At 39.7% G+C, this 13,984-nt stretch overlaps 1 protein-coding gene across 4 annotated transcripts in view; it reads right to left on the reverse strand.

Annotated features, from left to right (window-relative positions):
* LOC120915362 (myosin-binding protein C, fast-type-like) overlaps positions 1-13,984 on the reverse strand; it is a 186,188-nt gene that overhangs the window by 159,598 nt on the left and 12,606 nt on the right. For 2 of the 4 annotated variants that reach the window (XM_040325791.1, XM_040325790.1), the window contains exon 1: positions 11-83. The exons of 1 other annotated variant lie outside the window; for it this stretch is intronic. The gene's annotated coding sequence lies outside the window, so the exon portion shown is untranslated. Of the gene's footprint in view, positions 1-10; positions 85-13,984 lie in introns of those variants that run through there. One more of the 4 variants, XM_040325788.1, reaches the window with a different exon arrangement.

The following is a 13,984-nucleotide window of genomic DNA, read 5'->3' on the forward strand; positions in this document are numbered from 1 at the left end:
TTATTCCTACCTGGCTCCCAGCTTACTGCCTCCTTCTTTGACTATGGTCACAGTTGTTTAGGTCCGTACAGTAAGCTGTATTCCTTGAGCCCCTTTTCAGCTCAGATATACTCTAGTTAGTCGGTAAGGCTAGACGTGTGTCATCAGCAGAACACGTAAGTGATATTTGTAAAAGAAATGTTGCTGTCATCCTACATCAATGTCAATGTCAAACTGTGTTAGTCTGTTAGTGTCAGTCTGTATCAGTGTAAGAGGTATTATTAGTGTTGGTGTATTTAAATTATACCAGTGGTCAGATTTAAATGAGCTTATCCAATAACACAATATGGGCTTAAATGGTAAAGTTAAGGTTACTGGTAATGCAAACTGTGTAGTAACACAGACAATCAACTAGATGTTAGCTGTCACTTATTGTTCTAGAGAGATTTAAAATCTGATTGAATTCATTGAGGTATTTCAGTACACAGACATTTCAATTGCTTAGGTACCATTTCAGCCTCTAAATATACACACATACAGGTCCAGTCAGAATGTATGCATGATTGGCCTGTAGATGGCCTTGCTGAACGTATCCCTATGCAAGAGAACGATGGGGTGAATTTCCATCCTGACTACTATCCAGCAATGTTAAAGTCAAGCTAACTCCAATAGTAATTCATACCCAGCATGATTGGCAGCTAAACCTGTAAAAGTTTTACGTCTAACAGCAGATTTATCAACATGGTAACTATAAAGCCACTTGGGGTGTACTACATACTGAGTATAGAAAATGTGTTGAATACATATTACATTACAATATTAAATATAACTGTCTCTTGCAACTTGAAATATATAGTCCAGAGTTGTATTTATATTCTTTGATTATGACCTTGGACATGACATCCACAGTAATCTCTGAAATATTCCCATAAAATAGTCTTTGGCACATTGCCTCAAGATACAACATCTCAAATTCAACATACCGCTGAGCTAGCAGATGCAGATATGTATTAATTGCGCTTGCTTCTCTTTGCACACCTCACACCCTTCCAGGATGATTTCTATACTTTAAAGCCCTCAGATTCCAAACACTTTACATATAGTAAAATACATAGACTTTCAGTTCGTTCTTGCTTCTGTATGAGATACAGTAGACTAGAAGCAGCTGTTGTGTTGTGTTTTGCTTTTGTACATTTTTAAGAAGTACGGATTAGGGAGAGCAATTGTGTTTGTAAGAAGGGGGATTTTATACATGTCAGTGCTCCACAGATTCTATAGTCTAAAGTTTTTATTTTTTTTACTGTGAATGTATTCAGCTACATGTACATTATTCTATTAACGGGTGATAGCAAATACCCAGTTTCTAGTCTTTAAAGCAAATGTTTACTCTTTTATTTTTTAAATGGAATGCATTGCATCGGCATCCACCTCTTTTATCTTTCCACATTTTGTGGTTTTACAACCTGCAATTAAAATCTAAATCTTAGTCATTCAGTAGAGGACATAGGCTGGGTAGTCAGTTTTTCTGCATATGACCCCGTTGGGTATACTCCTATAACCCTACCCCACTCAGTGAGTTCTCAGCTGTAGTTCTTTGCTAGTGTCCTAAGCTGTAGTGTTGTTTCTAACACTTCCTGTATCTTGCTTGAGCATTCATCATGGCATTTGAGGTCAACCCCTATAGAACCCAGCCCCCGAAGATTCCTCCCCTCCATTAGTGATATGCCCACTATGAAGGGGGAGGCTCAGACCCTGATTAGGGCAGGTAAGACAGGTCAACCATGTACTGGACTGATACTGTAACATCACTATTTACAATTTTCCAAAATATTATTTCTTCTACAGTATGATAGAAATATAGGAAAACTGGGAATTGTGTTTGAAATGTATTCACTTATATAGTGCTAAACTTTTCAAACCTGGCAGTCCATTATTCAGAGTGCATTCTCAAAGGGATGACTAAGGTGTTACATCACACCATAGGTCACACTATTACCAGCACTTCTGCCTAGAGCCTTCTATAAGATACTCAGGCACTTACTAACACCTTTATGCAATGAGGACTTCACTACAAGATGGTCTATGCCCAGGTTGCCAAATACTCCTTCAAGGGCACGCTTACCCAAATTTTCACACTCCTCTCCATGAGTACCACATAGGGGAATACTCTCCCTGCTAGCAGTTAAGGAAGACAGGTGCAAGTGAACCATGGCAACCATGTCAAAACTGCTCAGAGTAAGGACAATTTCTCTTGTACCTTAGCAGGAACCTATTTTAACTCTGTTCTCTGCATCCAATTCTAGCTCTTTCAGACACACAGCAAGTGACCTACCTGACCATGGCAGATTTTTCTGCAACTATGCAACTATGCAACTATGTCTGCAACTATGTCAGACTTTCTCAGACAACTAATGGCTGTAATTAAACCATCTTTCCAGAGTACAACAGCTCCAAATTCCTTCTCCACCACCACCATCTTTTTCATGGTCAGAAAATGAAATTACTCCTCTAAATGACACAAACATTGAGAGGAATAAACAGGGACCAAAGGCAGTGTTAAGCCCCATACACGATATCAGTTTTCCTGCAGGTTTTCTCTTCAGGTTTACCAAAACCATCTAATATGAGGTCAAACCTCAAGAGTTTCAATTTGTATGCAATCAAGCATTCCGACATCCAAAAGATCTGACATAAAAAATGCTTTATTTTTGTTTCATTGCGACAACAGTTCGATTCGACATGACGGTGAGAATAGCGATCTGCGTCTTTTGAACCTGCAGTTGAATGTGCCTAACCTAACTCTATTAGTCCAAGATTATTCAACATATAGAGAAAAGATTCGACATGAAGATTCGACGAAGCAGAAAAAAACTTACGATCACCTCAAGAGGACATTTATGGTCAAATGCTTCACCCATAGGCTATAGAAGAACTCAAATGTTGGTTGACTAGTAATAATAATTAATAAGATAAATTATTAATAGTCATAGAACATTAGAATTCTACTATAGATTGTGGGCGGAGCATACGACCGGAAATGTACGATTGTGGCATCGTACAGTTTAGCTGCTTTGTCAAATCTTCTTAGAACATTCGACAGACACCATAAGCTTTCATTTGACAAATTCAACCTTAATACAGATTTTCAGACGAATGCATTTTATAACAAAACAAAATGAATAAAAAATAATTTTGGGAGTAACTAAATAAATGTATTTTTCGGACGGAAACAAAATTACAAAATGAAATATTTCAGTGTGCACATGTCTAGATATACTCAATTCTACTGTGTGCTGAAGCCATTGTTGCACTTTATTCTTCACTGTCTTGTCATGCCCCTTGTGTACTAAGAGACCTGCTACAAAAAATGTTTCCATTCATGAACAAAAAGAATGAGCAATTTATAAAGATTTGGTTAACCCTGAAAAGCTTTTCACTCCTACAAGAATCATACACAAATTTTATCCAGTGGAAAAAGGTCACTAAAAAGTGGTCTCTTCCCTTAGTAGACCCAAGAATTTTCAGTCTTTAAAAAATCTTACTGTGCTTACATTTAAAGATTCTTCTGACAGAAAATTTGAGAAAAGCACTCTTTAACCTTGCAGGCCCAGCCCTGCAACTGGATTTTGCTGAAATTCTTTTTCCCCGACCACAGCTAATTCGACTAATGCAATGAACAACCAGCAGGATCCTGTCTTCTAAAATGGAAGTTAAACAGAGCATTTACTAACACTGCTCTTTGCCTTATTCTTTTGTGCTGATGCCTGTAAGAGTCCAGGGCTTACTACGCATGCACCAATGCCGCAAGAGGAAATCCGTGCTAACTGAGCATGTGCCAAAGATGCCTCATTGCGCCAACCCGCACCTGTTCAGAAGACCTGACAGAAAAAGGCAGGAAAATGCCCAGGAGGCACACAGGAAGTGACCTCAACCTGATGGAAAAATGGCGGGAAAATGCCCAGGAGATGCACAGGAAGTGATCTCAAACTTCCCTATATAAGCCCAGCCCAGACACTGCCAAATTGCTGGATTAGCTTCAGTCCCCCTTGTTCCTGTGCTAGTGTGTGATCTGTCTGAACTTGTTGTGACCTGGAGACCTATTTGACTACTCTTGATTGCTGTTTGCCATTTGGCCTCGGATTTGTACCTTGACCCTTCTACTTCTTTGCCCCTTTTATACTCAGCTGCCAGATTGGAACCAACCATTCTTCTTCTGATTAACTCTTCTGTACTTTGTTGCCAAAGTGGACTTGACCTCGGCTCAGATCTCGGACTAAGGCTTGCACGGTGCTCCGCACCCCTGGCACCCGTGCTACTTGGTGTCCACCAAGTCTCTGTCTCCATCTCCAGAGGCTTCAAGGACCAGAGGTGCAAGGGAGGCCTCCACACTACTTCGGTCTCACCTCAGGTACGTGGCCCTCGTGACAATCCCCTAAAATAAGTCATGACACAGATATCCAAAATGGCTCTAATTTCCCTCCATATGAATAGAGTCTTCTGGCTTAAACATATTTCCTTTGAAGGGGAATGTCTATTTGGTGCCTCATCGGTCTGCTCAGGCTTCAACTTAAAAGTCAAAACTTCTTCTGTTCGGTAAATGACTTGGAACACATAACTTTCCAAGTCTACCCCAAAACCCTCTTCATAGTGAAGGGATGCCCTCACTCCTAAGAGTGGGGAACATCTGTTACAGTTTGTCTTTCTCTGGGTTCCAGACCTGTGGGTTCAATTGGTGGTTTTAAAGTAGTACACAATGGAGTTCAAAATTGTAATCCCTCTTTGTTTTCTTTTTTAAAACCAAAACAAAATCTTTTAAATGATACTTAGATCTGAAGATCTCCCTGAACAATCTCTTGTCTCAGGGAATGGTCATTCTTGTTTCTCTGGAGAATCAAGGGATTTTTTTCAAACATGTTCATGGTGACAAAGTTTTACATGGAATCTGCAAGGTTGGTTATTGCTTCTCTGAGATTCTCTATAAGGGTCTGGGCCTCATGGTACCCTCATTCAATGCCATACGCTTCTCTCAGTTCCATTCAAGGATTTTCCATTGCATCATCTTGTTGACCTTGAACAATCACTCTCCTTCTTTTGTCCTCCCAATAGACCCCTCCAGCCAAACAATGAACGTCTTAGCTTTGTGAATTTCCAAACTGCCTTGATAAAGAGGCTGGGGAGGAGTGTTCTCTCTCACAGTTCAGGGAACATAGTCACCCAAGAAAGCCAAAAATCTTATTAACATCCTGGAGCTCAAAGTGATAAAACTAGCTCTGCATCACTAGATGCTCCTTCTTAATGGACACCCAATCAGAGTACAATCGGACAATTCTCTGGGATCTTAATTTGGTTCAATATGCCCTACAGAAATCACCCTTTGAGCCCATCATAGAACTCTCTCTGAATGATCTTTCCTGAAAAGTGGCCTTCTTAGGCCCCGTACACACGGTCGGACCAAACCGATGCGATTGGCCTGTCGGACCGTTTTCATCGGTTCACCTCTGAAGTGGCCGTACGGCCTGATATGTGTACACACCATCAGTCCAAAATCCGATCGGGTCAGAACGCGGTGACGTCAAACACACGACGTGCTGAATAAAACGAAGTTCAATGCTTCCATGCATGCGTCGACTTGATTCTGAGCATGCACAGGTTTTGAACCGATGCTTTTCTGTACTAACCATCGGTTTGGTCCGATGGGGCAGCGGTCCATCAGTTAGGTTTTGAAGCATGTTTAGAAATTTTGGACTGAAGGAAACCAGACCGATAGCCTATACATACGGTCGGTTTGGTCCGATGAAAATGAACTTCGGTTCATTCTCATCGGACCAAACCGACCGTGTGTATGGGGCCTAAGTGGCTATCAGACTGTTTCTGAACTAGCAGTTCTCTCTTGCTTGAATGACACAGTTTGGCTCCAACATCTTTAGTAACACAGAGAATAAAAGACCAAAGAAAAATAGGATCATAAAATAGTTACAGCAAGCCTTTGTTCACACCCTTTGTATAAAAGACAAACATAAAAATAATATTTTGAAGGATGTGGGAGAGGGTGGCAAACTGTGAAATAAATATTTATTTATTTATTGTAAATGTATTGTTTTGTGATATTGAATGGGCCACTTATGACCAGAATGTCATACACTTTATTAAATTATTGATCAATCTTTTAGGTTAATATAAATAAAACCATACTAGATTTTAAAGATAGTGGATGTCATATATGTGAGGACACCTTAAAAGTCCAATTTTTTTTGGCCTTTTAGTCTCTCTCTTGTAAGGAGTCAATCGTAATGATTCACAAAAACATCAATTTGTAAACATATTAACACAAAATGAATTACACTTAACTGTCCCCAAATCATGATATTACTTTGAAGTATTGCATTACCTTAAACCCCATTCACACCGGAGGTACTTTGAAATCAAATCAAGATATACTAGCCAAAAAAAACCTAAAACTCTGAATCCAGTTATAGAAAATATTGATAAAATCAACTTTGTATCTATTTTTTTGTACAAGTACATTATTACAAGAAGTAGTTGTCCAAAAGTGACCTCTAGCCATAGAGGATTTAACTTTATTTTTTAGTTCAAAAGATTTTGCAATTAGTGTTATGAATCAAAAAGCGCTTGAGATTTTCATGATTTTCTTTTCCTTCCTGGGTGATTCTGATCCACCTTAACCAGTTTTCATTTCCTATGTTGTCATATTGTTTAAAAATTATTTTGCTCTAAATATGAGAGTTTCTCATTAAAGCCATACTGCGGGTCATCACTTATACTAAGACCAGTACAGTGCCTCATTATGACATATATTTTACTAGCAAGATATATAGAATATATAGGGGACGATTTACTAAAACTGGTGCACACAGAATCTGATGCAGCTGTGCATAGTAACCATTCTGCTTCTGGGTTTTATTGTCAGAGCTTAAATAATTAAGTAATTTATTATTTATTACAGGTACTTATATAACGCCATCAATTTATTCAGCGTTTTACATTCTAAGGTCTCTAACACACATTCATTCATGCAAGGGCCAATTTAGACAGGATCCATCCACTTAACCTACAAGCATGTTTTTGGAATGTGGGAGGAAACCCACTCAAGCAGGGAGACTGTGCAAACAGAACAAGCTAGAGAAAGCAAGTTAGAAACTTATTGGTTACTATGCACAGCTACACCAGGTTTAGGTAATGCATTTGTATACATATAATTATTTCAAGGTTTTATATGTAGACTGTGTGCCAGATTCAGAAAGCTTTTACGCTGGCGTATCTACAGATACGCAGCGTAAGTGTATAGATGCGCCGTCGTATCTATGCGCGGTATTCTGAAAACAAGATACGCCTGAATTGTGGCTTAACATGACCGACGTAAGTCTCCTATGCCATCGTATCTTAGCTGCATATTTATGCTGGCCGCTAGTGGCGCTTCCGTAGATTTACGCATCGAATATGCAAATGACCTAGATAGGCCGATTCACGAATGTACTTGCGTCTGCTACGCCGTTTACGTAAGGCTTACGTCCAGCATAAAGTTACCCCTGATATATGAGGTGCAGGTAAGGCAAAGTATGGACGTCGGGAACAAGCGTATCTTTTTACGTCGTTTACGTAAGTCGTACGTGAATGGGGCTATGCGTAGGTTACGTTCACGTCACAGGCATTGAGCCGGCGTATCTTAGGGAGTAAATTCAACGTGATACTGAGCATGCGCGCATGCGCCGTTCGTTCGGCCATGCATTTACATGGGGTCACGCTTCATTAGAATACTACACGCCCACTGCCTGAATCTGCGTGAATCTAGCCCTGTGTATTTATTTATTTTTTTGTAAAATTTGTAACAATATGGGAAAAAAGTTATTGAGCTACACAGTAGGAAATATTATAATTTGTGATTTCAATATTCAGTAACTAAATTATGAATAAGAGCATGGAAATTTTCTGTACTCTAATTTTTACAGTGAATAGCAAAATCCCATTGGTTGATTAGTCTCTGAACAAAAGAGAGAGACTTGACATCTTGCATTACCCCAGTAAACTGAGAAAGGGTTTAAAAAAGCCTATAGTGATAAAAGTGTTCAAAAATACTATAAGGCCGCATACACCCGATCAGTCCATCCGATGAGAATATTCCGAAGGACCGTTCTCATCGGTTAACCGATGAAGCTGACGTGCTGAAAAAAAACGAAGTTCAATGCTTCCAAGCATGCGTCGATTTTGATTCTGAGCATGCGTGGGTTTTTAACCGATGCTTTTGCATACTAACGATCGGTTTTGACCTATTGGTTAGGCATCCATTGGTTCAATTTTAAAGCAAGTTTCTATTTTTTTGACCGAAGGATAACTAACTGATGGGGCCAACACACGATCGGTTTGGACCGATGAAAACGGTCCATCAGACCATTCTCATCGGATAGACCGATCGTGTCTACGCGGCTTAAGACTACCCAATGTTAGTACTGGGAAATTGAATTGCAGCAGGAAATAAAGCAGAGCACCAGGAAAGAGATTTTTGAATAATTCACTTATTTTTAGTGATGTCTTAATTACTTTCTCTTCAAGAAAATATCGCTGATACAAGCAATAAGCCACTAAAGTACTTTATCAAAAATGTTGCCCTTTAGTAACCATTAATAGAGATCAAATACTCCAAACAGCACAGCTATTTTCCCACAAAGTTTAGCTTGTTGAGTTTAGTGGAATAATGCTTTCCTAAATTTTGTAGCAAAAGTCAGTTGGTTTAAAGTAAAAACCAAAAATTTTATATATTATAGCTTAGCAATCCTTAGATGTGAGGACTGCATTAGCTTTCTATTTTAGGCTTTTTCACTTTGTTTTACCCTGGTGATCTGGCAAGTAACACACTTCCTGTATTAGAGTATATACCTTTGGATAGCAGAATTATTAATCTGGTGTAAGGGATGTGTTTAATGGACTAGCAGATTTAGATTACACTAACACATTGAAGCCAAAATCCAGCTCACAGTTTTTAGGAAGTTGCAGCAACAATATGTTTTTTTTCTTTTGGGATAAGTTACAGTATAATCAAATGTTGTTTTTGGATTTAATACTGACTAAATTATGAATGCAATTAATAACTTGCAAAGAAAATATTCAGCTACACTTGACTCCTATACCAGGCATGATAAATGACAATTCACATTCACTCTTCTGTTCTTGTAGTTAGTAAATGTTTCCACATAACTTCTGCCAATACATTGAACTCTGTAGTTAACCAGTTTATCATCTGTTCAGCAAGTTCTACTATGTACTTCAACTATGCATAGCTTCAGTTCTTAAAGAATACATTGTAATATAAATCTTGTTTTGACATTGTGTGTCATAGGATTGAGTCTCATATGGCAAATATCTAACCATTCCATCCACTACTAATTACAGACCATGCACTGACTACAGTATGAGCGACTAAGCCCCTTCTCAGTTTGCTGGCTTTCAGGGGTATCTCCTATTTAAGACACAAAGTATAGAGTAACAGACTGTTGATTAAACATGCAACAGAGACAAATTTAGTCTCTCACAGAGGGTAAGGGATGCAAAGCTTATGAGGATTAAAAGGTTGAGCTTTTAATGGTGCTGTATGTAAATATATGTATGAGTAACCAATCAGGGCGTCTTTAATAAAGATGCAAAGTAGGAATTTGTTCCTATTGCCCCCTCCCTCAATAGACTTCCAAGTAATGGAAAATAGCTTAGTAAGGCTGCAAATGAGATCATATCTCAGGCATCTGAATTACTAGGATGACAATGTATCACTTGCTTTAAAGCTACTGTATACACTAATACACCCTTCATCTTCTATTTTAAGTTAAAACATTAGTGTGGTGCTCTAATACAGCACCAAGGTCCATTGTATTTCACTTCAATTAACAAAGTAATAATAACCTGAGATTTCCAATTAATGAATTCAAATTTGATGGAATGACATTTCGTTTCTGTCCTTTATTGTCATATTTGATGTCAGCACCCTCCTCAATAAGGCATGGTTGCTGCTTTAAAACCTTTGATGTTGGCATCCATTTTTATCATGATCAAGTATGCCATGTGGGTGCCATGGTCATATATGATACTAGTATGCAGATTTATATGAATGTAAATGAAGATCTTTCAGTGATTAAATTACTTTTCTAGACTCTTACATCTTTGGATAATCATCAAGCATAACTAGTTTAAACCGCATGCCCATCAAACATTATTTAAATTAAATTAATTAAATCCATAAAAGTGGTCCACACCACCACTACTGCTCTTAAAATCTTGTTTATTGCAAAAACCACAGTGTACAGGTTACAGATAAAGTGAGTTAACAAACTTTATCTCTGACCTGTACACTGTGGTTTCTACAATAAACATGATTTTAAGATCAGCAACAGTGGTGCAGATCACTTTTATGGATATATACTACAGCTGTGAGACTGCAGATCAGGTACCCGTGAGCTCTATTAATGCTGGACTGATTGGGAAACAGCACTAATTTTTTTTTTTACTTTACCCTCAAATCTAAACCCCCACAGACTTTAGTAGTTATGCATTTACATAAATTCCCTATATCAAAAATGTTTTCATACTATCCTTTTATTCATGGATGCCATTAGTTAAAGAAACAGCAAACATCCATTTTTTATTCAGATGTTTTTCCATTACGACCTCTTGCAATAGGGCGTGCAACAACTTTATAGTTAAAGAACTTCTTTGTGTACCAATAGGAAAACCTCACTTTCTTCACGTGCTGTTTTGCTAATCACACGTGATTTGTTAATATATCAATCAAATAACTTCTAGGATATTTATTTTTATTTTTTTGCAAAGGGAATACCTAAACAGGGTGCAGTTGGTGTTATCATATGTAATATCTATATTCGTATACAGTTATCATGTTTAACATGAAGGATATAAGTGTTATATCTGTCTATTTAACCTTTATCTATCTTTGGACAACTTGTCAGTGAACTTTAGAAATTGAGCACTACAAGGGTTAAAGGACATGTCTGCACCTCTGTCAATCCCTTGAGGAGGAACGCAGCTGCTTGCTGGTTTGTAGCATGTCTTTTAATGCTGCATGGCCAATACAATGAACCACAGGAGAGCTCCTATATTATGCCTGTACTAAATTTCTGGTTGATATTGTATTTTTTAGCCTGAAGAACTTGGGATCAATTGCTTAGCAATCTAAATAAGGCAAAATATAAATAAACCAAAAAATATAAGCTAGTTCTAGTTTAATACAAGTAGTATATATCCTGTATATCCTCTTATTACTGTGTCACAAAAAACAAATAAATAATAAATAGATCTATAGATATAGATCTATATATTCACATACACATATATGCAGATCTGATAGGAGAAAAGATAGTTAAAAAGTTAGAGAGGTTTTTAAACTAGACGACGGGGGGTGGGGTTCAACAGCTCTCATGATTAGCTGGCAACCATTCAAGGGTATACCCTTTATCGCAGGGATAGAGAGGGTAAAAAAAAGGGGGAGGGGTATGCCTATATATTAGGAATAATGTACAAGTGAATGTGAGAGATGACATCACTAAGGGAGATAGGGAGGAGGTGGAATCCTTATGGGTAGAGCTCCAAATGGATGAAGCTAAGGGGGAAATACTGGGAGTATGCTATAGGCCCCCTAACCTGAGGAAGGAGAGGGGGGACTTCCTATCACAATTTGGATTAACAGCAAGGATGGAAAGTGTTATCATAATGGGGGATTTTAATTGTCCAGACATAGACTGGGTGGAGGGAACCACGCATTCGTCTCAGGCCTCGTACACACGGCCGAGGAACTCGACGTGCCAAACACATCGAGTTCCTCTGCCAGTTCAGCACTGAAGCCGCCGAGGAGCTTGGCGGGGCGAGAGCTCCCATAGAACAACGCGGAAATAGAGAACATGTTCTCTATTTCCTCGCCGAGCTCCTCGTCGGCTTCCTCGGCCGAAAGTGTACACACGGCCGGGTTTCTCGGCAGAATTCAGCCAGAAACTCGGTCGGAAGCTGAATTCTGCCGAGGAAACTGGTCGTGTGTACGGGGCCTAAGGCTCACCACTTCCTAAATGTCTTGCAGAACAATTTAATGGGACAAATGGTAGATACACCAACTAGAGATAAAGCGTCATTAGATCTACTGATTACCAACAATACAGACCTGATCACAGATTTGGAAATACGGGGAAATCTAGGAAACAGCGATCACAGATCAATTGGCTTTAGTATAAATCACACAAATAGGAAACATAAGGGAAATACAAAGACACTGAATTTCAAAAGCGCCAACTTCCCTTAACTGCAAACCTTACTAGAAGATATAAATTGGGATAAAATCTTAGGAACAAAGAACATGGAGGAGAGATTGGTTCGCTTTAAGAGCATTATTAAATAAGGGCATTAGCCAGTGCATCCCATTGGGTGATAAATTTAAAAGAGCAAACAAAAGTCCTGGATGGCTTAAGGTCAATTTAAAAATGCATATAAAAGCAAAAGATTAGGCCTTCAAAAAATAAAATTTTGAGGGATCAATAATATCAGCATTCAAACTTTATAAAGAATGCAACAAGAAATGTAAGGGTGCAGCTAGGGTGGCTAAGATAGAAAACGAAAGGCAAGTTTCTTGCTGTTTTTTGCCGAGAAACTTGGTCGTGTGTATGAGGCTTAAGAAGAGTTCTGGGGGGGGGGGGGCATTGGTGTCAGAGGTCTGCTGGGAGAAGCATTGGAGGCAGTGGTGTGCTGGGAGGGGGGGCAGTAGAGGCAGATGTGTACTGGGGAGGAATATACACAGAGGTGTTCTGTTCTGGGGGGACATTGGAGACAGAGGTGTGCTGGGGGTGGCATTGGAGACAGAGGTGTGCTGTGGGAGGCATTGGAAGCAGAGGTGTGCTGGGGGCATTGGAGGCAGAGGTGTGCTAGGAGAAGCATTGGAGGCAGTGGTGTGCTGGTGGGGGGGGGGGGCAGTAAAGACAGAGGTGTACAGGGGTATGTAAACAGAGGTGTTCTGGGGGAAATTGGAGACAGAGATGTGCTGGGGGAACATTGGAGGCAGAGGTGTGCTAGGGGGGCAGTAGAGAAGGAGGTGTGCTTGGGGAGGCATTGGAAACAGAGGTGTGCTGGGGGAGGCATTGGAGACAGAGGTGTGCTGGGGGAGGCATTGGAGGCAGAGGTGTGCTGGGGGAGGCAATGAGTCAGAGGTGTTTTGGGGGGCAGTGGAGGCAGAGATGTGCTGGTAGAGGCATTAGAGGCAGAGATGTACTGGAGGGGCATTAGAAACAGACGTGTACTGTAGGGGGAGCTGGCGGCAGATGTGTTCTGAGGGGAATGGAAGGAAGAGTTGTGCTGTGGGCACATTAGTGGCAGAGGAGTGCTGGAGGTACAGAGGTCTGGGGGTGCGGGGGGTGGTCTGATGAGTCAAGATAGTTTCTTCCAAATTCCCAGATTGTGGTTCAGGCAGGAGAAGTAATAAAGGGTCCTTGTTGGGAACTTTTCGCAGCCGCTTAACAGAAAACCAAACCTATTAACCCCGGCAGTGAAGTGAAAGTTCAGAAACAAATGAGGCATTTCAGCACAGGTGTCTCTAAGATCCAGCTGCCTGGGGTGTCCTTTTCTACTGGCCAGTTAGCTCACTAAAGCCATCTAAAGTTCAGGTTTAACTATATGTCTGTTTTAGAACCACATATATTGTAAATTATTGTCTCACCCCTATAAATGCTGGCAACTGTGTATAAAGTAAATTAATTGTTGAGGATAACCCTTACAAAACTAAAGCTCACCATACATTATCTTTTTTTGTATAGCACAAAAATGTAACCGATTTCTCCATCCACAAATTTGTGGTGGATGGGGAATCATCCCAGCTGTGCTATTGTTTTCTGACAGTGGGGGGACTACCTCACTGTCCTTTGGCTGAGCATTTTGTATCCAACAGGATGGTTTAACAGAAGTTGATTGGTAGATCAGCTTCTATTCAACTGCAGTAGCCACATAAGGA

The sequence above is a fragment of the Rana temporaria genome, chromosome 10, assembly GCF_905171775.1.
Source record: "Rana temporaria chromosome 10, aRanTem1.1, whole genome shotgun sequence".
Taxonomy (NCBI): domain Eukaryota; kingdom Metazoa; phylum Chordata; class Amphibia; order Anura; family Ranidae; genus Rana; species Rana temporaria.